The 27,840-nt window shown below is 41.7% G+C and overlaps 1 long non-coding RNA gene across 1 annotated transcript in view; it reads right to left on the bottom strand.

Annotated features, from left to right (window-relative positions):
• The window catches only part of LOC103163126, a 54,046-nt gene that overhangs the window by 23,438 nt on the left and 2,768 nt on the right, over nucleotides 1–27,840 (bottom strand). Inside the window, exon 2 of the long non-coding RNA XR_003483806.2 lies at nucleotides 4,096–4,237. This is a non-coding gene — a long non-coding RNA (uncharacterized LOC103163126). The remainder of the gene's footprint in view (nucleotides 1–4,095; nucleotides 4,238–27,840) is intronic.

The following is a 27,840-nucleotide window of genomic DNA, read 5'->3' on the forward strand; positions in this document are numbered from 1 at the left end:
ACACATTTAATTGGGGGCTTTGCTTTACAGTTTCAGAGGGTGAGTCCATGATCATCATGGCTGGAAGCATGGTTGCAGGCAGGCAGGTATGGTGCTGGAGCCATAGCTCAGAGCTTACTCTGGTCTGCAAATACTGGGCAGAGAGAGTGAGAGACTTGGTCTGTAGGCTTTGAAACCCCACCACGGACACACCTACAAAAAGCCCACACCTCTCAATCCTTCCTAAACAGTCCACCAACTGTGAAGCAAATACTGAAATATATGAGTCTATGAGGGTCATTCTCATTCAAACAACCACAGGCAGATTTATTTTCAAAATGACTACTGATCAAGTTGAGGGCAGAATAAAATGAAAGCTGAGCGACCTACCTGAAGTAGCAGATCTAAAACTTGGCCCTAAAACTAGAGGAGGAGGAGGAGGATTACAAAGCCTAGAAAATGGGTTAGTGTACTGGGGGTAGGCTATTAGGACCACCCAGGGGCTTTCAAAAATACACTCCCTCCACCAACCCTACCACCCAGAGTCAGAAGCCAGTGCTAAGGTGGACCAAGGCAGGGGAAGGCTTTCCAGTAGTTTCCTAGAGCAACTACCATGGGTGCAAGCTGGGCGCTGGAGGTTGTGGAGCAGGGAGGCTGTTTTTGTCATCAGATATGAAAGCCGAGTAGGATGAAGGAAGTGAAAAATCTGAGGGTTTATGATGCAAAATGTGACTGGCAGGGCAGGAAATCTAGATGGAGAGCACAGGAAGCCTAGGAGGGCTCCTACCTATAAGAGGAATGCCTGCGGCTTACTACAGTTGACCTTCAGCTGTGGTCTGGCCATGTCACTCTCCAAGATTTCTTTGTTGCCCCAGGCTGAGGACCCATTTTCTTCCAGAGAGCACATGCTTACACGTTGAAACCTTTCACATTCCATTATTTTGAACCTCAAATGTTATCCCTATTGTGTACTTTGTAGCTTTATTATTATTACTATTACTGTTGTTGTGGCATTTAAACTCATACTTTTTAGTTTAAAACTCTAAAACAAAAACAAAATGTATACTTGAGTAAAGTAAAGTTTAGCTTTTATCCATTTTTTTTGTTTTGTTTTGTTTTTTGAAACAGGGTTTCTCTGTGTGGTCCTGGCTATCATAGAACTCACTTTGTAGACCAGATTGGTCTCAAACTCATAGAGATCCAATTGCCTCTGACTCCCCAGTGCTAGGATTAAAGGTGTGCCATCATGCCCTGCTTTATCCTGATAATTTGTTGTCATGGAGCCATTTGTCTATCTATACGAGCGTGCCTTCGACCAGAGGTTGATACTGGGTTCTTCCCCAGTTGCTCCACCTTGTTTTGAGTGTTTCTCAACAACCAGGAGTTTTCTGATTTCTTAACTTATTTTTAAAGAAGATTTATTTATTATGTATACAGTATTCTGCCTGCATGCATGCCTCCAGGTCAGAAGAGTGGACCAGATCTCACGATAGATGGTTGTGAGCCACCATGTGTTGCTGGGAATTGCCTCAGGACCTCTGGAAGAACAGTCAGTGATTTTAACCTCAGAGCCACCTTCCCAGCCCCTTTCTGATTCTCCTAGCTTGGCTGTCTCCATCTCCTGGCACTGGGATTTCAGAAGCATGATGTTGAACCTTGCTGGAGTTTAAAACAATTTTTTGGTATGTGCTGGGAATTGACTCAGGGCTTCATGCACACTAAGCAGATGATCTACCATTGATCTATACTCCCAGCAACTGTAAAATTTTCTTTTTTTACCAAAAGGCATTGAGGGACTGAGGAGATGGCTAATCGGATAAGAGTGCTTACTCTGTAAGCATGGGGACCTGAGTTTATCTCCAGCACTCCCATAAAAATATGTGCATGCCAGGAGTAGTGGCACACACCTTTAATCCCAGCACTCTGGAGCAGAGGCAGGTGGATCTCTGTGAAAGTGAGGCTAGCCTTGTCTACAGAGCTAGTTCCAGGATAGCCAGGCTATAGAGACCCAGAGCCTGTCTCAAAAAACAAAACAAAACAAAAAATAAGACCCCAAACAAAACAATTGTTTTGGTGTGATTTCACATACTTGTAGCCCTAGCATTGGAGAGTGAAGAAACTTGGATCCTAGGAGCCCCCTGGCTAGCCAGCGTAGCCCAAAGAGTGGGCTTTCTGTTCTGTGAGGGGCCCTGACTCGAGGCAATAAAGCAGAGTGATCTAGAGGGAAAGCTTGCATCATGCTTTGACTTCCATGTGTGAATGCACAAGTGTGGACATTTGTGTATACTCACATGTACCACACACAAACAAGTAAATAAAAAAAATGTTCACTAAAAAACAGCATTGAAGCTGGGCATTGCTGGCATACGCCTTTAATCCCAGCACTCCGAAGGCAGAGGCAGGAGGATCTCTCTGAGTTCAGGCCAGCCTGGTCTACAGAGCAAGTTCCAGGACAGCCTCCAGAGAAACCCTGTCTCGAAAAGCAAAACAAAACAAAACAACAACAACAACAACAACAACAAAACAGCATTGAGAAAAATAAAACAAGCATTGTTAGTAGCTGCCTCTTGAGAAGCTGACACCTACACTGGGGTGTGTGCCATCCTTCCCTAAGCAAGTCTCTCTCACTAATGCCCATGCTTAAAACCATGGTCTTTTGTTAAAAAACTCCAAGTCAGTTAATTAAAAAAGAAAGGCAATGTTATAGCAGCTTTAAGTACTATGAGGACAATCTTCTGGTTTTGGCGGGGAAACATGCACACTGTTCTATTTGTTATGATAAAGCTCAAGGGGAATCTTTGTGGGGGACCTTGGTGGATCCCACCATAGTAGGTGAGGGTGACTGAGACAGAGGGACAAACATGCTAGGCTGTCAGCTTAAGTGAGAAGTTTTATTAGAAAGGGAGGGCTAGAGGAAAGAGAAAAGACTAAAAAGACACAAAGACAGAGAGAGGACAGAAGAGAAGAGGGAGACAGGAAAAGTCTTGTCTGCACCAGGGGAACAGTAGGCAAGAGAGTGGAAAGGGATAGCAGAAAAGAGAGGAGAGCATAAGTGGGTGGAGGTCTTTCTTTTAAAGGGGTCCTTTGCACTTGTGATGACCAGGGTACTGCCTGAGTGCATTTTGCCAGGAGACAGGGGCAGGCCAGCCAGAATAATGCCTGACTCCTTACACTATTAGTTCCTATTTCTTGGCTAGCCTAGCCAGCTAAGTTGAGTAAGTTTACAACTTTCTTTGCCAACTTACTTTTTTTTTTTTTTTTTTTTTGTGGTGGTACTAAGGTTGTACCTGGGCCTCACATACACTAAACCAATTGTTTTGTTTACTCATCAACTATTTATTTATGTTATCTATTGCAAAAGACAAGCTAATTTTGCTAGGACTGAGTAAGACTGATAAGCAATGCTCAATTGTCCCACAGGTACTAAGCACTTTGCATATACTGTTCACATTTAATCAACCAAAAGAAGATATTCCTATCTGCACTTTAAAGATAAGGGACTAAGTCACAGAGAACTAAAATCACTTAACCTCACCTGAGAGGTTGAAAGGCCCACCATTTTAGCCTAGCTCTGGCGGGCCACTGCTCTAACCACTGAGCGACACAGTTACAAGGTTCTTAAGAGTGTGAACTGTCTGCATTTCATTGGCTGACTCACTCATTCACTTCAATATTGAGTAAATATTGAAGGCCCATGGGGCAAGCACCTATCTGCCTGGTGCCCAGGGTACTGGTGAGGTTGCTAGGAGATAGTGATAAGCTCTCCCCATGGTGCTGAGCAGGGGCTGTGCTTCAGACTGATAAGGTACACCAGACTACAGGAGTGAGTTGCTAGTGGAACCTGGAAGGGGCAGATGAATGGAAAGGACAGTTAACAGATACTGCGGCTTTGGTAAGAGAATGTCCCCAACCTTCTGTGAGGCACCAGAGTTAGACATGAGAACAAGCATGCCAATTTCACTCCCTGACCCCACCTCCTGGCTACTTTCCTATAGACCAAGCACAACTGGAGGGCAAAGGATGGGGGTGGGGGGTGTTAAGGGTACACACTGAGGAACTCCATGTGGCTCAGCCTCTCAGAGAAGTTTTGGGAAAAAAACAACATGGAAAAGTTACCTAAAGAGATGATCAAAAACGACAGAAAATTCTGTAGTTTGCACATCAGCACTGGCACTAGCTGGGTATCCGTTCATCTTGCTTGGTGTGCAGCATCATTCATTAACTTGAGACTTGGCCAAAGCAGATCACCAATACACATCTGTGGGAGAAGAAATGGGTTAGGGGAGGGGTGGCTAAGGTGCCACTTGAATAAGTGAAGATAATGTATTCTTAAATGAAATTTTATTTTAGAATAGTTTATACATTAAAACTTATTTTAGAGTTCTAGATTTATAAAAAAATGATTATATAGAAAATTATCATTTAACTTACTAGCATCTTGTGGTACATTTGTCACAATTAATGAACCAGTATTTGACACATTATAATTATTATTATTATTTGGTTTTTCGACACAGTGTTTCTCAGTGTACATTCCTGACTATCCTGGAACTCACTCTGTAGACCAGGCTGGTCTCGGACTCACAGAGATTCCCCTGCCTCCACCTGCTGAAAGCTGGGATTATAGGTGTGTGCCACCACTGCCTGGCTCATTGGCACATTATTAACTGAAGTTACACACCATTCAGATTTCCTCAGTGACTACTTAACATCCTTCATCTGTTCCTGCTAAATTTCACTGTCAGTGCATCGTCGTGGTCTCCCAGAGGGTGACGATTCTTGCTTTCCTTGTCTTGCATGACCCTGACAATGTTCAGTATCAGTCAGTTATGTGGTGGGCATCTCTTTTTTTTAATTTTTATTTTATTTTATTAGTTCAAATTAGGAACAAGCTTGCTTCAGATGTCAATCCCTTCTCCCTCTCCCTCCCCTCCCCCCAACATCCCACCTGCCCCTAGCCTTCCCCCCTCCACTCCCCAGGCAGGGTAAGGCCCTCAAAAGGGGCTCCCCAAAGTCTACCACATCATCCTGGGCCAGGCTTAGGCCCTTCCCCATGTGTCCAGGTCAAGAGAGCATTCCTTCATATGGGATGGGCTCTCAAAATCCCTTCTTTTTTTTTTTTTAATAAGACCTTACATATTTAATACAGTGCGTTACCCCTGTACAAATGGAAAAAAATTAAGTTCAACACTTCTAGACCAATATGGCTGTTAATTTTTGTACAATGCCAACTCAACACGGTAAACTGGGATACTTTTTTCCAAAGTTGACAGCACAGCTAAAGTTTCCAAAAATTCAAATTATATATGTATATATATATTTTTATATTTATATAAAACGACCAATAATGGCAGTATGTTATGCATCAATAGCAGCAACAGCTTTTCCAGGTTCTGCAGTCATTTGAACAGGTGGACATCTCTTGTTGGGATTGATTTTAATGTTTTCCAGTGATTAGGAGGAAGACTAAGAACACAAATCACTCTTATCATCAGACCATCTCAAAGGACAGACTCCCGACAGTGATTTTCCTTATGGACCTTGGTCCATGGGGTTGACTAATGTTACCCAAGGCTGCCCAGTGTGGTTATTCTTTCTCTGAGTTCCATTTACTTTGTGACATGGCACTCAGGAGGATTTGGGAATCCCATTCCATCTTATTGATGGCCAAATATCTATAAAAATGGTTTGGAATGCTTGGTATGGGAGATTTGTCTGTTTTCCCTCATTAATTTATTTATTCATTTATTTTTATTAGTGGGGACTCATGGGTAGTTTTACTTTGGTTCTAATTCAATACTGTGTTACTCAAATTGTCCCAGTCTTGACTACTGGAGGATGTAGGGAGAGGAGGACTCTTTCAGTTGGCCCTGGGGTCCTTTGACACTCCACTAAGATTGCGGTTTTGTGCGTAGTTTTACTCTCTGGCAATTCAAGATACTGTAGAAGCAACTTGTAGACTTCTGGCCTCAAGCGTGGAAGAGTTTATTTCCTATTGGGAAAATCAATAGAATCTAATTTCTGGGGCTAGCTGTCTGAGTGATCATCAGGGCGTCATGACTTTTAGGTCTTTTAAGGTATGAGAGCAAGAAAATATACGTGTATCCTAATGAACATACTTATATACACATATATGTGTGCATGTAAAGATATATGAATATCCCTATATACTCATCTGTATCTATATTAAATATGAGTATACACTGAATCTTTTTTTTTTTTTTTTTTTTTTTTTTTTTTTTCAAGACAGGGTTTCTCTGTATTGCTTTGGAGGCTGTCCTGGAACTCGCTCTGTAGACCAGGCTAGCTTCGAATTCACAGAGATCCACCTGCCTCTGCCTCCTGAGTGCTGGGATTAAAGGCATGTGCCTACCAACACCTGGCCACACTGAATTTCGAACTTGAATCTAATCTAGTTCCCTATAGCTCATTCTAGTCATTCTAACAGGTCACAGCAGTGCTTATTGTTATTTTATGTTTATTTATGTGTTTTGTTTGTTTGTTTGGTTTTGGTTTTTTAAGACAGGGTTTCTCTGTATAGTCCTAGATATCCTGGAACTAGCTCTGTAGACCAGACTGGCCTTGTATTTATATGGACACATGTGTTTGAGACAGGATCTCACTCTGTATCACTGGACTCTGTATCACTGGTTGGTCTCACACCCGTGTTAGTCCAGGTATGAGCCACCATGCCATCTCAGTTGTTGCTGTGGTGGTAGCCATGGTTGTTCTGTTTCATATACTTATTTAATTTTATCTTTTATTACATTTACTTACTTATTTAGAAGGGCATGCATATGCTATGCAAGCATGGGGAGGTCTAAAGATAAATGTCTGGGAGTCAGTTCTCTCTTTCCACGACGTGGGTCCCAATGATCAATTTTTTTTTTTTTTTTTTTTTTGAGACAGGGTTTCTCTGTGTAGCTGTGGAGCCTATCCAGGCATTTGCTCTGGAGACCAGGCTGGCCTCGAACTCACAGAGATCCGCCTGCCTCTGCCTCCTGAGTGCTGGAGATTAAAGGCGTGCGCCACCAACGCCTGGCTTCAAGGATCAATCTTGTGTTGACTGCTTGGTAGCTCCCTTACTCTCTTTACACCAGTACTTTAGCATGGCTGTTTTTGGTTTGATGTTGTTTTTTCTTTCTAAGTCAGTTTCATGGTGTTGAAGCTGGGCGTTGGTGGCGCACGCCTTTAATCCCAGCACTTGTGAGGTAGAGGCAGATGGATCTCTGTGAGTTCGAGGCCAGCTTGGTCTCGAGAGTGAGTGCCAGGATAGGCTCCAAAGCTACACAGAGAAACCTGTCTCGAAAAACCAAAGATATGGGTTCAAAGCCCATGGACAAGTTCTAGGAATTTCTAAACTAGAAGTAAAATTTTACTTGTGATTCTTGTCATTATCTGTTTAGTTTTAACTCAAAGTCTTGGCAGACATTTTCAAATCTTAGTGTTGAGAATCAACTCACACTAGGCCTGGAGTGCTGAGAATACAAAACACACTTAAACATATGCATTTAAAAATTAAAAAAAGCTACTCATGCCAAAGAATGGAGGTTAGACCCACCTTATTCTATAATATCTGTGATACTAGTGGTATTTTTAGAAATATCCAAATAATCAACATTTGATAGTCAGGTGAGGTGGTTCATATCTACAACCATACTACTAGGGAGACAGAGGCAAGAGGATCGATTATAAGTTCAAAGTCAGCCTGGACTCCTAAGAAGACTCTGTCTTAACAACAACAAAAACACTGATAAACACAAGAGTGAAGCTAGCTGGGTTGGTGGTGTCTATTCATTATCTCAGCACTCGGGGGTTGGATGATCACCAGTTTATGGCCAACTTTGACTATATAGTGTGTTTTAGGTGGCCTGGTCTACATGAAACTCTTTCCCCCAAAACCCCAAACCAACCAAACAGAAAAGGCTTCTAATTCACAGAGATCCACCTGCCTGTGCCTCCAGAGTGCTGAGATTAAAGGTGTGTGCCATCACACTCAACTGACAGAGGAACTGTTATTTTTTGTTCTGTTTTTCTAGATGGGGTTTCTGTGTATAGTCTTAGCTGTCCTGGAACTTGATCTGTAGATCAGGCTGACCTTGATAAAACAATAAACAAAACTAGAGTTAAAAATTTCTGACCAGTCCCAATCAAATAGAGATTGACAAACTTATAAAGAATAATATTGGAAACCACATTTAGTTTGCTGAAAACAAATTAGGGAACAAAATAAGTATTAAGGAGACAGTAGGTATCCTGGGAAGGATCAAAATGATAAACACTAATTTTAAAAATTATCTATGAGTACCTGCACCAGGCCACAGATATTTCTGCAAGTATTCTCAAAACCTTCCCTAACCACCCCCAATTAAAAAGGGGACAGCAAGGTGATTAGCTCAGTGGGTACAGGTGTTTGCTCTGTGCAAAGCTGATGACCTGAATTCCATCACATTAACTCACACAAAGTAGGAGAACAACAACTCCATAAAATTGTCCTCTGACCTCCAATTATATACAGTGGCATGTGTAATAATAATACACATTATTTTTAAAATAATACATTATTTTAAAAAGAGGGCTGGGGGTGTAGCTCAGTAGCAGAGTGCCTAGCGAGTATAAAGTTCTGCTTAAAACCCAGCACGAAAACAAAACAGAGTAAGTATAATGTAAGTGAATTATTAATAAAAAATATACTGTTCACAATTGTTGTCTTTAATGTTTCCCTGAATTATTATTAAGGCAACAAAAATGCTTGAGAAATGTTTTATATAAAAATTTGAATAACTTCTGAGAAAAAAAAAAGAGCAGATTTCTTCTTTTGTTGAGCCAGGTTTCACTATGTATGTAGTCCACTTGACCTTTCCATTCATAATCTTCCTGCCTCTGCCTCCTGGATGCTGGGATTACAGGTGTACATACTTAGGCCTGGCCATGAAGTTTTATTTATTTTGAGACAGTCTCTTTACATAGGCCTGGGTCCTGGAACTCCCTTTGTAGACCAGGCTGGCTTCTAACTCACATAGATCCACCTGCCTGTGCCTTCAGAGTGCTGAGATTAAAGGTGTGTGCCATCACACTCAGCTTACAGAGGAACTGCTATTTTTTGTTCTGTTTTTCGAGACTGAGTTTCTGTGTGTAGCCCTAGCTGTCCTGGAACTTGGTCTGTAGATCAGGCTGACCTTGAACTCAGAGATCCACCTGCCTCTGCCTCCTGAGTGCTGGGATTAAAGGCGTGCGCCACCAATGCCCAGTGACAGAGGAATGCTACACAGGTCATTCACCTTCTGTGGGGATGTAACTATTCCTCCCTGTACCCCCCAAATGCAATCTCAGAAAACTCAAAATTATTCATTTATTTAGGTTTCTTTTGTTTGTTTTGGCTTCTTTATTTTTATTTTTTGTTTTTCTGGCAGGAACAACATAGGGTTCCATATAGCCCAGGCTGGCCTCGAACTTGCCACATAGTTTCTCCTGACATTCTTGCCTCCATCTTCCAAGTGTTGAGACAATAGTCCTATGTCATCATTTCTTGCTTTCAAAATATTTTTCTGAAGTTAACCTAGAGACATAAACAGGGCAAACAGTCACATAAAATACAGAAGAGCAATGGATGGTGATGGTGGAGAGGTACTAAGAACATATTAAAATATCACGGGTGATAAGGGAAACATGACACCGAAGCAGAATACCAAGGCTAGACTATCAAGGTAGCTTAGTTTTAGAGCTCATGATATAGAAAAGTTAACATATGCTAAATAAAGCCTTGCACAAAAGCTTGGAGAGGGATAACTGACATACTTGTTAGTATAGTTGACTACAGACCTTGGAAATGAACCAAATTTGTATCATTACTTCATACCAAACAAACAAAAAAACCTCATCAACCTTCAGAAACCGATTTCTGGTCTGATTAAGAAGGTGACAAATATACAGACTAATGAATTTCATTTAATCAGTAAGCACTACTGCACAAGAAACATAAAAGTGTGAGGATACAACCTGGCTAATGGCATAGGTCAAGCTAAAATTGCACTAGAAGCTTCTGCCCTGCTGCCGAGCCCTCACCATGCTGGAAGGTGCTATACAGGCTACTTGGGGGAGATTTGTCATCAACAGTCTTACTCAGATGTAGACAATGAGGACAACATTACTAACTGACCAGGAAAGTTGTGTCCACTGATACAATAATGGGGAGTCTGTTATGGGGGTAACCAACCACTTCCTGGTTGAATTTGATGACCACTTCACAGGAGGGAATCTGTGCTGGTACTGAAAACCTGATCAAGTCTATGACTGGGGAGGTCACAAGTCTTAGTGAGGAAGCCACTGCTGTTGTTTTGCTAATGGACATGATGTGCCCATCAACTTGCTGTCTAGAAAACTGTGTTTATGTCCACAGATTTAGTGCTGCTGTTAACTTTAGTCAGAGAAGCTTCTTTTAACCATGTCAGTGGTAACTGGAGAGACTCATAAGTGGTCAAAGTGACAATAAGTGACTTTTGAAGGCTCGGACATAAATGGGACATCTGTATTACGTGGTGACTTTAATGAGAAATGTCCACCATAGGCTCAGGTGCTTAACATGCGTTCCCTAGTTGGTAGAGTTATTGGAGATGGGCTTTTGCATTTTTGGCCTCACTTCACTTCCTATCCCATCTCCCTTTTCTGTGTTTTCTGTTGAGATGTGATCTCTCAGTTTCCTGTGCCCACTGTCATGTCTACTGCTTGCTGCCATGCCTCTCCTGTTCTTATGGACTCTCTCTCTCTCTCTAGATACGTAAGCCAAAATATGGTATTTTGTTATCAGCTATTTTAAAAAGTAATTAATACATACCCTTTGCAAAGATCAGGGAATATCCTGAAAGGAGGAGTGAATAAAGGTTAAGAACTTAACTGGAGGGAAGGAGACCCGTGGTGGATGGCTTCTCAGTACAATATGACTGTTGCACTCTTAAACTCACCACAATGGACAAGATCTGGTCTGTCAATATCCTGTCGTGGTGCCGGTAGGGGCTCATGGGGCCACAGCCTTACTTGAATGCTTACACATCATGAATAATTGATGGTAAAGACTTTCATTTGAAAATGCATTTATTTTATTATTGTGTGTGAGTGCAGGTACGAGACTTGTCCGGGTACACATGGGCCACTATGCACACATGAAGATCAGACGACAACTCTGTGGAGTTGGTTCTCTCCTTCCACCTTTATGTGGGCTCCAGGGATTGAATTTGTGTCAGGCTTGCACAATAGGAAGCACTTTTATCCACTGAGGCATTTCATTGGCCATAGGGCTAGAAAGAAATATTTTCTTCAATCATATAGTTGAAAGGGGTAAACTAAACTAAAAGGTTTCACTTCTAGGAATGAAGGGACCAGACCCTCACTCAGCCATGACAGGCTACAGAAAAGGGACCTAGGCCTCTGACACAAGGAAACTCCAGATCTTCTGGCATCCCAGAGCCTAGGGCCAAAACTGAACACAAACTCCAGACACCACGTCCCACCCCCCAGCTTCCTAGGTACTTGGTTCCTGGGAACTGTTTGGCCACAAAAGAAACTCCAGGAGAGACCAAAACCTCCCCTATAGTCTCCAGGATATCATTCTGAAAACTACTGGTATCTATGTACAACAGGCCACCTGCAAGTAACAAAGACAAAGCCATAGAAACCACAGCTTGCTAGATGGGGGTGCCTCCCTCGGTAGGCTAGAACAATCAATAAACCTCGTGCATTTGCATGGGTGGTCTGTCTCCCTAGTCTCTTTAGGGATCCTTGTGACTCCGGCACAACAACAGCCACTGGTAATGTGTCCATGTGTCTGTAACCAACCCTAATGAAACTCACTAGATTACAAAAACAAATAAAATGAAGAACTGGCCTGAAAGTAGAAGGGGGTTTAGTTGGGGAAATAAGGAAGGAAACCAGGAAGAGTGGGAGGGGGACAACAACGGGTAAGGAGAGAGGGTGACTATGACTGAAATACATTAAACACGTGTATGCAAATATCACACTGAAGCCCATTATTATCTATGATTGATATAATAAAGATAAAAAGAAAGAAAATAAAGATAAAATGTGTGAAAACAGGTGAGGAGCTTTAGTTTTGTCTATAGAAGTCAAGAAAGTCTTCATTAAGGAACATGTGTTTATACTGAGTTCAGAGGGAGTGAGGAGGTTTTTTTTTTAAGATTTTATTTATTTATTAAGTATACAACATTCTGCTTCCATGTATATCCGCACACCAGAAGAGGGCACCAGATCTCATAACGGATGGTTGTGAGCCACCATGTGGTTGCTGGGAATTGAACTCAGGACCTCTGGAAGAGCAGCCAGTGCTCTTAACCTCTGAGCCATCTCTCCAGCCCAGGAGTGAGGAGTTTAATGAGGATAAGGAAAAACTTTAATCCTTTAATCCCAGCACTCGGGAGGCAGAGGCAGGAGGATCTCTGTGAGTTCCAGACCAGCCTGGTCTATAAGAGCTAGTTCCAGGACAGCCTCCAGAGCCACAGAGAAACCCTATCTCAAAAAACCAAAACAACAACAACAACAACAAGAGTAAAGTCACAAAAAGGAGCAACATCTAGAATATGATGAGGGGCAAAGGGTACATATAAGCACCTTACTTAAGTATGTTAATTATCCTTCAACTATTTCAAAGCAAAATGTCCACATGGCAGCAATTTAAAACAGTGGCCCTCAAAGTGTGAGCTATGAATACCTGGGTGTGCGGCTCATGCTTAATTGCAAAACTTGGGAGGCAGAAGCATAAGGATCAGCTATTAAAGGTTAAATGGGGCTCAAGTCTTTATTACTGTCTTTTTTTTTATGTAAGTATTTTGCTCCCATGTATGGCTATGCACAATGTGTGTATGTGGAACCCTTGGAGGTCAGAAGAGGACATCAGATCCCCTGGAACTGGAGTTTTAGACAGTTGTAAGCTGCCATGTAGATGCTGGGAATCAAACCAGGGTCTCTGCAAGTACAATAAGATGGCTCTTAATGGTGGAGCCATGTCTTCAATCCCAGAGAAGTCTATTAAAAATAAAAAAAGTTCACAGTCATTTTCATTGTAATTCTAAATCATTCCTTGTCTTTTTTTTTTTTTTTTTTTTTTGGTTTTTTGAGACAGGGTTTCTCTGCGTAGCTTTGGAGCCTAACCTGGCACTAGCTCTGGAGCTCTGGAGACCAGGCTGGCCTCAAACTCACAGAGATCCATCTACCTCTGCCTCCCGAGTGCTGGGATTAAAGGCGTGCGCCACCAACGCCTGGCTATTCCTTGTCTTTTCTATCTTTTTATCTCCAGACATTTAGTGGTGACTCCCAGAGGCTACGTGGTATGTGAGACCTTAAGAAAAGTACACCAGGAAATGGTGCCTGGAGAGAAGCAGGATGGTCACTGGAGCCCAGGAGTTCCAGAACAGACTGGGCAGCAAATAGAGACAACAGCTCAAAGTTAATTAGTAACTAGTATGAGAACCAAGCTGTCTTACATTAAACTGAATATGGAAGAGGGGTAGAAACAATGTAACACAATGACATTCTTCTTAATAGCATAATCTAGAAAATCATAGTTATTTTGCATTTAAAAATGTTCCTTCTGGGCCGGGCATTGATGGCGCATGCCTTTAATCCCAGCACTCAGGAGGCAGAGGCAGATTTCTGTGAGTTTGAGACCAGCCTAGTCTACAAGAGCTAGTTCCAGGACAGCCTCCAAAGCCACAGAGAAACCCTGTCTCAAAAAAACAAAAAAAAATAAAATAAAATAAAAAATAAAAAAAATATATGTTCCTTCTGTGAAATTGTAAATAGGCTATTGCTACTTTTAAATTAATTAATATTTAAAGAATTGATAGAAATCCAAACAAAGTGGATTTTTTGTTTTGTTTTCTTTTTTCAGTTCTCAGTAATTTTTAAGAATATGAGGAGATCCTAAGACCAGAAAATTTGTGACCTGTGGCAGAAAGCATTACAGGAAGCTTTTCTCAAGGACAACAGTGTCTGAGACTATGATCTGGCCATACTCCTCCCTGTCCGGCTCCATTTACATTAAAAATGACCATGCCCTTGGAGATGACCGAACCTGCAGCGCAGATTAACATGCCCATAACTCTGCAAGCTCTCGGCTTCAAAAGAAGGGGCTCATCTCACTGCCTCTTGAATCTGGGTCAGTCTTGTGCTTTTGATCTGCAGAATGCAACAGAACCGGCATGAAATGACTTCCAACATAGACCAAGCCCGTGTCCCTGTATCTCTAAGGCTCCAGGCTGGGAAAAAAATCACAGGGGAATATTCGGCCAGGGGGACAGCCATCAAAGGACTACAGAGAACACAGGCAAAACAAACAAGAAGTACACCATCGACCCATAGAATCATGAAATATAATAAATCTTAGGGTTGTTTATTTTGTTTTGTTTGAGACGGGGTCTATCTATATAACTTTGACTGGCCTCAAACTTTCAATACTCCTTCCTCCATTTCCTGAGTGCTGGAATTACAGCCCTACACCACACTGGCAGGTTTAATTCTTGTTTTAACCCATGAGGTTTGGGGTGTTTCTTGCAAAACAGTAGATATTGAATAGTGTTGCAGCCTAACTAGCAGAACTCCGATGCAGAAGTTTGTACCTTATCTTCTAGGTCAAGCTTTCTCAATTGGACAGAACTGATATGCTGGGCATGTAATTCCTTTTTGGAGGTGGGTGAGAGGGTTGCCCAATGCATTGTGGCATGTTTCACAGCCTCCCTCTGACATTAGGTGACAGAACCCTTCCTTCCCCAACCAACTTAAACTATTTCTATATATAGCCAAGTGTTTCATGGGGACATAATCATCCTTAGTTCAGAATCATTGTCCTAGGGCAACCTACTTTGAGAACAGGAATACCCTGGAGGTTACTAGAAAAAAATCTGCTGACTTCCAGGAGAGACTCCTTCTGCACCCAGACTGTGGATGTGGAATTTAGAGCTTAAAAAAAGAATCCTAGATATTATTACCTTTTGGACAAGCTAAGGGCGTTTGACCTGCTAGGATGTGGTTCTACATATCCTTGTGGAAGGAGCTGAAGTAGTAGTTGTGTAGATGTAGGGGTCAGGGATAGAAAATAGGAGCCAGAGGCCCACCTTACCGCAGGTGAGAAATAATACCGCAGGTTTACAGAGGGGGTTGGTGAGGGTATACTTCAGACACTTAAAGCATCTTAAGGAACCAGCCTTAGTTACAATGTGACTAATTACATCCAATGTGACTAATTGGATGGTGGACAGTGAAGGATCTTAAAGAAGGATGAGTCAAGGTTTACAAACTTGAAATGATCCTGTTAAGTAAGTGATAAGGCATCCCACAAAATGAAGGAAGATATTTGAAAATTGTATTTTTGAAAAGGAATTTGTCTTCAGAACATGTAAAAACTCAATAACAAAAGAAACATTACCTTGAGGACTGGGGATATAACTCCACTGCTTACCACTTACCTAGTATGCACAGAGCCCTAGGTTTGACCCCCAGCATCACATAAAATGGATATGAATATCCAGGCTCTTCAAGGATCAGGTTCAGACGTTTAAGAAATACTTGCCTACAAGGCCAGCTTGCAATATTGGATGCCTTCTCTCAAAATAAAACAAAACAACCTGACATAACCTAATTTAAAAGGAGGCAAGATCTGAAAAGACATTTCTTCAAAGGAGTTATACAGGTAGTCCATAACTATGTGAAGATGCTCAACATTACCCACTAGAGAAAGCTACAATAATATGGTATCATTTCATACACCCAGGATGGCTAAAAAAGATTACAGAACATTTTGGTGAGTATGTAGAGAAACTGGAATTGTTTTACTGAAAGTGTAAAGGGGTTTGGTCCTTAGGGAAATCATCCTGGTAGTTCTTAACATGGTTAAAAACAATGTTGCGGGGTGGTGCACGCCTTTAATCCCAGTACTCGGGAGGCAGAGGCAGGCGGATCTCTGTGAGTTCGAGGCCAGCCTGGTCTCCAGAGAGTGTGCCAGGATAGGCTCCAAAGCTACACAGAGAAACCCTGTCTCAAAAAACCAAAAAAAAAAAAAAAAAAAAGGTTAAAAAATGGTTTAAAAAAAGGGAAGCAGGGAGGCTAACTGCAGATCTTCATCTTTCCCTCAGCTCATCCTAACCCAATCCTCCAGTCTCATCCCCAGCTCTGCAGCAGCCCACTGCTGCTGTCTCTCCTCACTCTGTCCCCATTCCTGGGTTACTAAATAGAATCTAGGGGAACACACCATTTTTCTCCCTCCTGTGGACCCTCTCAGTCACATCCTCTTCCCCAGTCCATCCCTGTTTTTAAGTGTCAGTTCCCAATACCTTGACACACATTTTACCTGGAATCCCCACTGGCCACACCATTCTGGTTCCAGAAGGAATTTTCTACCAGGCAATACCTGCTCCTAAGAACCAGAGAGGGCAATAGAAACCAAGGAACAAAACACTCACCAGATACTAGCACATAGAATTACAATCTTCCCAAACCCAGATGCCAGCATAAAAAAAAAAAGTAACAACTACAATGATATGACTCTACTAGAGCCCAGTAACCCTACCACAGAAGGCCTTAAGTACTAACTACATCACAGTTGAAGCACAAGACAAAGACCTTAAAATATCCTTTATGTATATGATAAAAGTTCTTTTTCTTTCTTTCTTTCTTTTTTTGAGACAGGGTTTCTCTGTGTAGCCTTGGCTGTCCTGGAACTCAATCTGTAGACCAGGTTGGCCTTGAACTCACAGAGGTCCAACTGCCTCTGTCTCAGTGCTGGTGCACCACCAATGACCTGGCCAATAAAAATTCTTAAAGAGGGGCTGGAGAGATGGCTCAGAGTTTAAGAGCACCGACTGCTCTTCCAGAGGTCCTGAGTTCAATTCCCAGCAACCACATGGTGGCTCACAACCATCTGTTATAAGATCTGGTGCCCTCTTCTGGTGTGCAGATATACATGGAAGCAGAATGTTGTATGCATAATAAATAAATAAAATCTTTAAAAAAATATTAAAGAGGAAAGGAATAAAATCTCTTAAAGAAATCCATGAAAGACAGCAGTGGTGGCTCACACTTTTAATCCTAGCACTTGGGAGGCAGAGGCAGGAGGATCTCTGTGAGTTCAAGATCAGCCTGAACAAGAGCTAGTTCCAGGACAGCCTCCAAAGCCACAGAGAAGCCCTGCCTCGAACACCCCCCACCCTCCACCCCCCCAAAGAAATCCATGAAAACACAAACAAAACAGTGGAAGGAAATGAATAAAACACTTCAAGACCTTAAAGTGGAAATAAAGTTAATAAAGAAAACCCAAACTGTTGGAAATCTAGAGATGAAAAAACATAAGAATTTGAGGCTAGGCTTAGTGGTGCATGCAGAGGCAAGCCAATATCTGTGAGTGTGAGGGCAGCCTGGTCTACAGAGTGAGTTCCAGGACAGCCAGAGCTACATAGTGAGACCCTGTCTCAGAAAGAAAAAAAAAAAAAAGAAGACAGAAAGAAAAGAAAATTTTAGGAATCTGAAAAAGAAACTCAAAGAAAAGGTTAAATCTAAAATCTCCTGCCACAAATCATCCAGGATATAAGCAACATTATGAAAAGATCAAATCTAAGAATAATAGTGTGAGGTCTCAAAGAAACCCTGGACAAATGGCTAACTGAGGTGCCTATTTAACATATCAAAGTGAACTCTGGACACCAAGTTCTTCCATCACCTCTCCGTGTTGCAAGTAGCAGTAACAGAGTCATCCTGCCTAGCATACCCTGTCCCCTATCCTAAATGTCCCCAGCCCCTGAGCTTTACTTCTCTTCCTCTAGTTTCTCTTTTCATAAGTCAGCTATTTTGGCTACATGCTCTCTTGGCCTCTTGGCTCACTCTTGGACATTGGTCCCTGGCTCCTCTCTTAGCCACCCCCCCCTTCTCTTCCTGACTCTCCTTCTCTCTCCTCTCATGGCCTGGTTCAGTCAGCTAGCCCAGTTTAGTGTGGACTCTTCAGGAGCCTCTGGCTATTTTCTCCTTCATATCTACAATCAACCTTCTCTGAAACCATACCTGGGAGTATCATGTCCTCATTTTTTTTTTTTCATTCAGATATGAATAGAAGAAGGAGACACAGGTCCAAGACACAGAAAATATTTTAACAAAAATCAAAGAAGAAAATTTTCCTCAAAACTATAAGTTACATTATTTTCTAAAAACAAATTAATATTTTCCCCCCTTTGGTTTATCGAGACAGGGTTTCTCTGTGGCTTTGGAGGCTGTCCTGGAACTAGCTCTTGTAGACCAGGCAGGCTGGTCTCGAACTCATAGAGATCCACCTGCCTCTGCCTCCCGAGGGCTGGGATTTAAGGCGTGCACCACCAACGCCTGGCTCCAAATTAAGATTTATGCACAAATAAATCGAATTATGATCACAAGTTACTTGTTTTCCTTAGAAGCCCACTAGTAGTTAAATCTTTTAATTGTATTAATTTTCCCATCATAACACCTTCACCCCAAAGCAATGATTCCTTTTATAATGGATTAACAAAGTTTTAAGCAAGCCTGCGTATATTTCAGCCAGTCTCTTTTTTTACTGTCAGATGGCTGTTTGTGTTTAAAAAGAAAGGATCAATCATTTTATTATTTATTACAAAAAGTAATCTATCAAAATATCTTAAAAGAATCATAAATTTAAACTATATAATATATATATATATATATATATATATATCAACCAGTCATTTCTATTTTAAATCCTCAAAGTACATACTGCCTCATCAACAATCTTTTATTAAATCATATCAGGAAGCCAAGAGCAAAAATGGGTACAAGAAATTAATCATGGCCTTTGGTCACCCAACTACCTTTAGAATGAAAGGTATGTCAACTAGCACTTGCCAGGCTGCCATGGATCTTGTCCCCTGAGTCCCTTGCTCAACTATTAAAAGTGCTGCTGCAGGCCAAGTTCAGATCCTGAGACCTGGAAGGAATGCTGATAGGAAGAAATGAACTGTCCAGCCACCAGATGATCTTCACACAAGTTGCTAGCTCTGAGTAGTTTGAATAGTCTTTATTTATACTTCAGAAGCAAGAATGTTTTCCCCATCCTTCGATCATAACATCAGGCAAAAACAAATATGTCAAATAGTTTTTTCTAGGTTTTTTTTTTCTTTTTTGTTTTGTTTTTTGTTTTGTTTTGTTTTGTTTTGTTTTTCAAGACAGGGTTGAACATCTTTAAAGCAAAACAACATTTATCATTTTGGGCTTGGCCAAATTTCAAGCCAAGTACATCCTGTCTTTACAAAAGTAAAAGGTGATAAACATAGGCACACATTTTTAAGAACAATAATATTCTTCAAAACTTAATAAAGCATACTTACAGAAATAGGGGTGAATTGCCTCTGATCCTGTCAGCACTGAATCAGGACAGTTCCCAGGGTCTGGAGTGACAGCTGCCATCCCCAGATGAGATACCTGAGAAGCATCACCTCCCAAAGAATTTTAGGGGAAAATATTTGAGAAAAAAATGGAATTCCCAGGAATGATCACATCGGTCCCATACATGACTGACAACATGACACTAAAAACCACCAAGAGAATCATCATTGAGAAAAAAGAGAGTGTGCAGGCCACCCTGTCCCAGCAGTATTCTGTACTGTCCAAGAAGTCCACTAGTCCTTGCTGAGTTAGACTGTCTCCATGGGAGACCTGTTAGTCAAGCACTCATACACTGGTCTGAAACCAGGCCACATGGCTCCCTATACAAAAGTGTGTCTTTCTAAACTTTAAATTGTTTCTCAAAAATTTCTACACCAAAGCCACTAACAAAAAACATCTTAACCTAACTTTACTAACAATCTGCGTCTCTAAATTCTTTCTAAGGGTGGTGGTTGAATTATTAATCTGTTCCAGCAGCAAGGCTTAGAAAAAGTCAATCACTATTATTGTAAGTACAGGTGACACTGCCCAGTAAGGGGCTGGAAACCCCCTTAGAGTTTTCAAACAACTCATATATTATGAGGGACGTGGTGAGCCTGAGGGCAATAAGCAGAGCTATGAGGTCCTCAGGAAACTAAGTCTTTGGGGCTCTGCTTTTCCAAGTTTCACCCATCGTGGTTATGCTAACAGATGAGTCTGATTATTTTCGGAAAAGACCTGTGACAAAGTCCAACGCCCTTTCATGATAAAAGTCCTGGAGAGATTGGAGATACAAGGGACATACCTCAAATAATAAAGGCAGTTTACAGCACAACCATAGCCAACATTAACTTAAATGGAGAAAAAGCAATTCTACTTATACCAGTATCAAGACAAGTTTGTCCACTCTCTCCATAATGATTCAATATAGTACTTTAAGTCTTAGCAATAGCAAGAGATCAAAGGGAAACAAATTGGAAAGAAAGAAGTCAAAATATCTTTATTTGCAGATGATATGATAGAATATGTAAGTAAACTGATAAATACACCTGGGAAACTTCTACAGCTAAAAAATACTTTAAGCAAAGTAGCTGAAGGACTCTAGCATTCCTGAGCATGGTAAACATGGTACCTAAAGGGTTGTGTTTTTGTTTTTGTTTTGAGACAGGGTTTCTCTTTGTTGCCCTGCTTGTCTTGAAACTGGATCTGTAGACCAGGCTGGCCTCAAACTCATAGAGATCAGCCTGCCTCTGTCTCTGGAGTGCTGGGATTAAAGGTGTGAGCCACCATCACCCAGCTAACTCTTTTCTCCCTTGCAAAAAAAAAAAAAAAAGTTAGATTACATTCCTAAAACTAGCCACCAAGGTCTATTCCCTTATGTGGCCATTTCCTCCTGAGGCTGACCACCAAGGTCTAGCTATCAAAGTATTGAAGTAAAGCAACCAAAAGCCCCCTTTTGGCTACCCAAATTAACATGCCCATTCAAAACAAACCAACTCATCCTAACATTGGGTTTCCTTTTTCCCCTTAGAAACTGTTATTTATGTATGGGCCACTTCTTTGTCACTCTGGGGCAAATATTCCTTCCTCCTCTCCCTTGTTCCTTTTCCCTTCTCTCATGTCCTCTGTACCCTGTCTTTGTCTCTTATCCCTGCCCTTTGTTCCTCTGGGGCAAATAAATATCCTTTGTGCTGAGAACTTGGTCACTGTCTTCTTTCTGAATTACTAGTTGCTTCTAATAATTTTATTTGGAGCATGTCCTTCCATAGCAGACATATTTTTCTTTTTCTAGGCTAACTTATAAAAAGCCTATATTTCTGGAAACTTTAAGATTTATATATTCATGTATCTGTGTGTCTTCTCTCTTAATGCACACAAGAAAAAGGCATCAGACCCTATTATAGATGGGTGTTAACCACTGTGTGGGTACTGGAAATTGAACTCAGGACCTCTGGAAGAGGAATCAAGTGCTCTTAATCCCTTGTATTGATTTAGTCCTTCCAGTAGCAGCATACAAAATTATATCACAAAAACCAGTAGCCCTCTTATACATAAATGACAAACAGACTAAGAAAGACACCAGGGAAACACCAACTTTCACAATAGCAGAAAGTAATACAAAATATCTTGGAGTAACTCTAACCAAGCAAGAGAAAGATTTATATGATAAAAAACTTTAAGGCACCAAAGAAAGAAACTGCAGCAATATCAGAAGATGGAGAGATTTCTCAAGCTCACAAATCACTAGGATTAATATAGGGAAAATGACCATTCTACCAAAAGCAATCTACAGATTCAGGGCAATCTCCATGAAAATTTCAACACAATTCTTCACAGATCTTGAAAGGGCAATTTTCAGCTTCATATGCAAATACAAAAACCTAGGATAGCTGAAACAACCCTGAACAATAAAAACAAAAAACCTAAAAACTGCAGAATGTAGAACTATCTCTTATTTCAATCTGAACTACAGAGGTATAGTAATAAAAACAGCATTGTATTGGTACAAAAACAGACACACTGATCAACAGAATAAAAATGAAGACCCAGACATAAATCGACATTCATAAGGACACCTGATTTTTGACAAAGAAGCAAAAATCATACAATGGGGAAAAGAAAGCGTCTTCAACAAATTGTGCTGGGCCGGGCGTTGGTGGTGAACGCCTTTAATCCCAGCACTCGAGAGGCAGAGGCAGAGGCAGAAGGATCTCTGTGAGTTCCGAGGCCAGCCTGGTCTCCAGAGCGAGTGCCAAGATAGGCTCCAAAGCTACACAGAGAAACCCTGTCTCAAAAAACCAAAAGAAAGAAAGAAAGAAAAAAAAACCCAACAACAACAACAAATTGTCCTGGCATAACTGAATGTCAGCATGTAGAAGAATCCAAATAGACTCATACACATCACCCTGCACAAAACTCAGCTCCAAATGGATCAAAGACCTAAACATAAAACCAGACACACTGAGCCTGTTAGGAAAGAATATGGTAAGTAGACTTGAACTCATTGGCACAGGAAAACTTTCTGAGCAGAACACCATTAGTACAGGCAGTAAGAGCAACAGTTAATAAATGGAACCTCATGAAACTGAAAAGCTTCTGTAAGGCAAAGGACATCATCAAATGGACAAAGCAGCAGGCTACAGAATGGGGAAAGATTTTTATCAACTACACATCTGACAGAGGACTAATATCCAAAATATATGAACACCTCAAGAAACTACATATCAAGACAAATATGCAACTCAATTAAAATCTGGAGTACAGATTTGGGGGGGGGGCGTTGAGACAGGCTGGTCTCCAACTCACAGAGATCTGCCTGCCTCTGCCTCCTGAGTGCTGGGATTAAAGGCATATGCCACCATGGCAAAGCTGGAGTACAGATCTCAACCGAATTATTGAAAGCAGAAACCCAAAGGACTGAGAAACACTTAGAGAAAATGCAAATCAAAACTATATTGAGATGTCTTCTTAACCCAGTCAGAATGGCCAAGATCAATAACATAAGCTATGTTGGTGAGGATGTGGGATAAGGGGAACAGTTATTAATTTCTGCTAGAAGTGAAAACTACTCCAGTTACTATGGGATTCAGTGTGATGGTTCCTCAAAAGCCTGAAAATAATCTACGTCGACATTCAACTGTACCACTCTTGGACATATATTCAAAGGACTCTATATCTACTACAGAAATACTTTATCATCCATGTTCATCATAATAGCAGAACTAGAAACAGCCTAGATATCCTTCAACAGATGAATAGATAAAGAAAATGCAGTAGGGCACACCTCACCACTGTCTACATTCTGCCCTGTGTCCTGTGGCAGGCACATGAGTCTCAGGTGAGTCTGGGTGCTGCTCTGTCCCCGGAACCTCCCCCATCAACCCCTGCTCGCTTCTACCTGAGCCTACCCAGGCAAAAGTGGACCTTCCCAGACCAGGAATGCCCACCCTGAGTCCGGAAACACCCCTGCCTTGTCCACCCACTGCCCTCTGCCATCCAGCTGCCACCAGAGGCTGAGCCCTCAGCCTGCCACCAGAGAGGGAGAGACCCCCACCTGCACTCACTGGAAAAAGGGATGGGAAGAAAACAGAGTAAGAACACACTAAACAAAAGAAAAACCAATATGACACCACCAGAATCTAGGGACTCCACACCAGCAAGATCTGAAACACAGAGGATATGAAGACAGAATCCATCCTTCTACTGTATACAAGAAACACACCTCAACTTCAAAGACAGGTGTTACCTCAGGGTAAAGGGTTGGGAAAAGATTTTCCAATCAAATGGGCCCAAGAAACAAGTGGAAGTAGCAATTCTAATATCCAACAAATTAGACTTCAAACAAAAATCAATCATTTATACAATGGAATACTACTCAGCAGAAAAAAGCAATGGAATCTTGAAATTCCAAGGCAAATGGATGGAACTAGAAGAAACCATCCTGAGTGAGGTAATCCAGTCACAAAAAGACAAACATGGTATGTACTCACTCATATATGAATTTTAGACATAGAGCAAAGGATTACCAGCCTACAATCCTCTTCACCAAAGAAACTAGGAAACAAGAAGGACTTTAAGGGAAAAATGCATGATCCCCAGAGAATGGGAAGGGGCAGGAACTCCTGAGCTAATTGGGAACATGAGGGTAGGGGAGAGGGAGCTGCCAGAATGAGACGAGGAGAAGAGGAGGGGGGAGGAGGAAATGGAGGAGCAGAAATATTGAGTTGGGGGAAGAATAGAGGAGAGCAGGATGAGAGATACCATATTAGAGGGAGCCATTATAGGTCCAAGGAGAGATCTGGCACTCGGGGATTTCCAGAGACCTACAAGGATGACACGAACTGACAATCTAGGCAATGGTAGAGAGGATAACCTAAATGCCCTTCCCCTATAATGAGACTGAGGACTACTTTTTATGCCATCCTAGAGTCCTCATCCAGTGGCTGATGGAAACAGAGGCAGACACCCACAGATATACACTGAACTGAACTCTGGAACTTAGTTGCAGTGAGGGAGGAATGAAGATTAAAGGGGTCAGTACCAGGCTGGTGAAACCCACAGAAACAGCTGGCCTGTACAAGGGGGAGCACATGGACCCCAGACTGCTGTCTGGGAGGCCAGTACAGGACTGATCCAGACCCCTGAACATGGATATCAACTAGGAGGGCTCTGCACTCTAGGGAGGCCCTGGTAGTGGATTAGTATTTTTCCCTGGTGTAAGAAGGGACTTTAAGGGCCCATTCCATGTGAAGGGATGCACTCTCGGCCTGCACACATGTGAGAGGGCCTAGGCCCGGCCCAGGATGATGTGGTGGACTTTGGGGAGCCCCCATCGAGGGCCCTACCCTGCCTGGGGAGTGGAGGGTGGATGGGGTGGGGGTTAGGTCAGAGGTAGGGGGAGAGGGGTTGGGGGAGGGGAGGGAGAGTAAGAAGGGATTGACATGTGAAACAAGCTTGTTCCTAATTTGAACTAATAAAAAAAATCACAAAAAATTAAAAGAAAGAAAGAAAGAAAGAAAGAAAAAAAGAAGAAAATGTAGTACATTTATACAGTGGAGTATGACTCAGTCAATAAAAAATGACATCATAAACTGGTTGGTGGTGTTACTCACTTTAATCCCAGCACTCAAGAGGCAGAGGCAGGCGGATCTCTGTGAGTTTGAGGCCAGCCTGGTCTACAGAGTGAGTTGCATGACATGCTCCAAAGCTATATAGAAAAGCCCTGTCTTGGAAAAAACAAACAAAGGAAAAAAAATGACATCATGAAGCTTGCAGATAAATGGATGCAACTAAAAAAAAATCATCCTGAGTGAGGTATTTCACACACAGAAAAACAAATATGGTATGTATCCACTTATATGTGGATATTAGCTGTTAAGTCAATGATAACCAAGATACAATCCATAGAACCACAGAGTAAGGGGCTAGGAGGATAGATCTCATTAGAAAAGGGAAATAGATAGTTATATATGGACAGACTGGGAGTGCTGGATGGGAAGACCAAGAGGGGAGGGGGAGGGGGAAACCTAAAACAGTAGAAATTTTCTAAAATATATAAACATATGAAAGTGATCTAAATGGCCAGGTATTGGTGGCACACGCCTTTGATCCTAGCACTCGGGAGGCAGAGGCAGGCGGATCTCTGTGAGTTCACAGCCAGCCTGGTCTACAGAGCGAGTGCCAGGATAGGCTCCAAAGCTGTACAGAGAAACCCTGTCTCAACTCCCCCCCACCAAAATAAAAAGAAAGTTATCTAAATGAAATTGCCAAATAAAGGGAGAGTCTGAATCCCAACTAGATTATCTCTTGCCACCAAATGGAGTTTCCAGTATTGGAATTGAGTTGTTGGCCAAAGGGGTCCTATGGGAATCACCAAACAGTCTACGACTTATAAATTTTTCTCTACAAACTGAGAGCAAGGCTCCATTGCTAAAGATAACACCCAACACCTACTCATTGAACATGGAGAAATGGAGTTGTTACCTACATAGAGCCTTCATCGCTCTGAGTGCTAGCAAAAGAGAAATATAAACACCAAGCCAGCCCAAAGCCCTTTGATTACAATGCTGTCCTGCCTGCAGGATTGTCATGCTAGGGCAATGGGTGGCACAAAATGTGTGGGAGTAAAGACACCATGACCACCGAGACATCTTTTCAATGGAAAATATGTAAATGGGGCTGGCTTAGGCTGAGAGCTTTAGTTCATTATCATCATGGCAGGAAGTATGTTGCTGGAAAAAGAGCCTAGAGTTCTACACCTGGATTGGCAGGTAGCAGGAAGATAGAGACACTGAGTTTAGCTTGAGCATTTGAAACTACAAAGCTCATCTCCCAGTAACACACTTCCTCCAACAAGGCCACACCTACCCCAACAAGGTTCAACCTCCTAGTAGTAACACTCCTTTGTGACCAAACATTCAAATATGAGACTATAGGAGCCATTATTATTCAAACCAGCACAGTGATCAACCAATATCTGATTAGACTGAAGGCCCACTCCACAAGATTGAACCCATACCCAATGCAGTTTGGGTGACCATGAATCTGAGATTAGACAGCACAGGGACCTAGGGTAAAACCAAATACTACTGTTCAAACAAATGAACAAACAAAAAACTGTAGCAATAAAATGACTTCTGATGACACCCTGCTATACTCATAGATCAGTGCCTTGCTCAACCATCATCAGAGAAGCCTCCTGAAGCAGATGGGAACAAATAGAGACCCACAGACAGATAGTTTGCAGGTAATCAAAGAACTTGGGAACATTCTGCCCTACATGGGATGTCTCTATCAAATCCCTCCCCTCAGAGCTCATGGACCTGTATGGAAGAGGAGGGGGAAAAGACTGTAAGAGTCAGAAGGTATGGAGAAAACAGGGTCCTTTAAATCAAAATAAACAAAGCTCACATGAACTAAATCATCATTCTAACAAAGCTCATACGAACTCAGATTGCAGCAGCATGTACAAAGCCTGCACAGGTCTGTTTCAGACCCTCTGCGTATATATTGTGGCTTCCAGTTTAGTGTGTTTATGGGATTCCCGAGTGTGGAAATGGGTGGGTCTCAGCTTGTGAGCTTTTCTTGGGCTCTTTACCTTCTGTTTCTTTGTTTAGCCAAATTCCAATATGCTAGCATTTTGTTTTATTATATATTTATTATCCCTTAGAAACCTGTTTGTTTTCTTTCTTTTTTTTTTTTGTTTTTTGTTTTTGTTTTGTTTTGATTTTTTTTTCGAGATGGTCCTGGGGTTTCTCTGTATAACAGTCCTGGCAGGCCTGGAACTTGCTTGTCCTGGAACCATACTGGCCCTGAATGCACTGAGATCTGCCTGCCTCTGCCTACCAAGTGCTGGGATTAAAGTCCGTGTGCCACCACTGTCCAGTAACTGTTTTCTAATGAATGACAGAAAAGGATGAATCCAGATGGGAGAGGAGGTGGAGGGTAAGTAGACGGAGCAGAGGGAGGGGAACCCATAATGAGAATATATTATGTGAAAAAAACTATTTTCAATAAAAGGGAAAAATAATCTTACCATATGACCCACGAATTTGGCTCATATACTCAAGAGAAATGCACAACCAAGCAGTGGTGACATATACCTTTAATCCCAGCACTGAGGAGGAGAGGCAGGTCGATCTCTGAGTTCAAGGCCAGTCTGGTCTACAGAGTGAGTTTCAGGAAAGCCAGAGCTTCAGAAAGAAAGTCTTGAAAAAAGAAAAAGAAAAAGAAAATGGGGGGGGAGGAGGGAGAGAGAGAAAGAGAGAAGATGCAAATATATGTTACCACTAAAACTTAGAAATATTCACAATGGCATTATTTATTTTGTTCCCAACTGGAAAGAAGCAACTCAAATGTCCATTTGTTAACTAACGGATAAATAAAACATGGTATGTTAAATACAATGACATATTACTCAGCAGTAGAAAGGACATACAGCACTGATGTAAAGCATGA

Source organism: Cricetulus griseus, chromosome 3 (genome assembly GCF_003668045.3).
Source record: "Cricetulus griseus strain 17A/GY chromosome 3, alternate assembly CriGri-PICRH-1.0, whole genome shotgun sequence".
Classification (NCBI taxonomy): domain Eukaryota; kingdom Metazoa; phylum Chordata; class Mammalia; order Rodentia; family Cricetidae; genus Cricetulus; species Cricetulus griseus.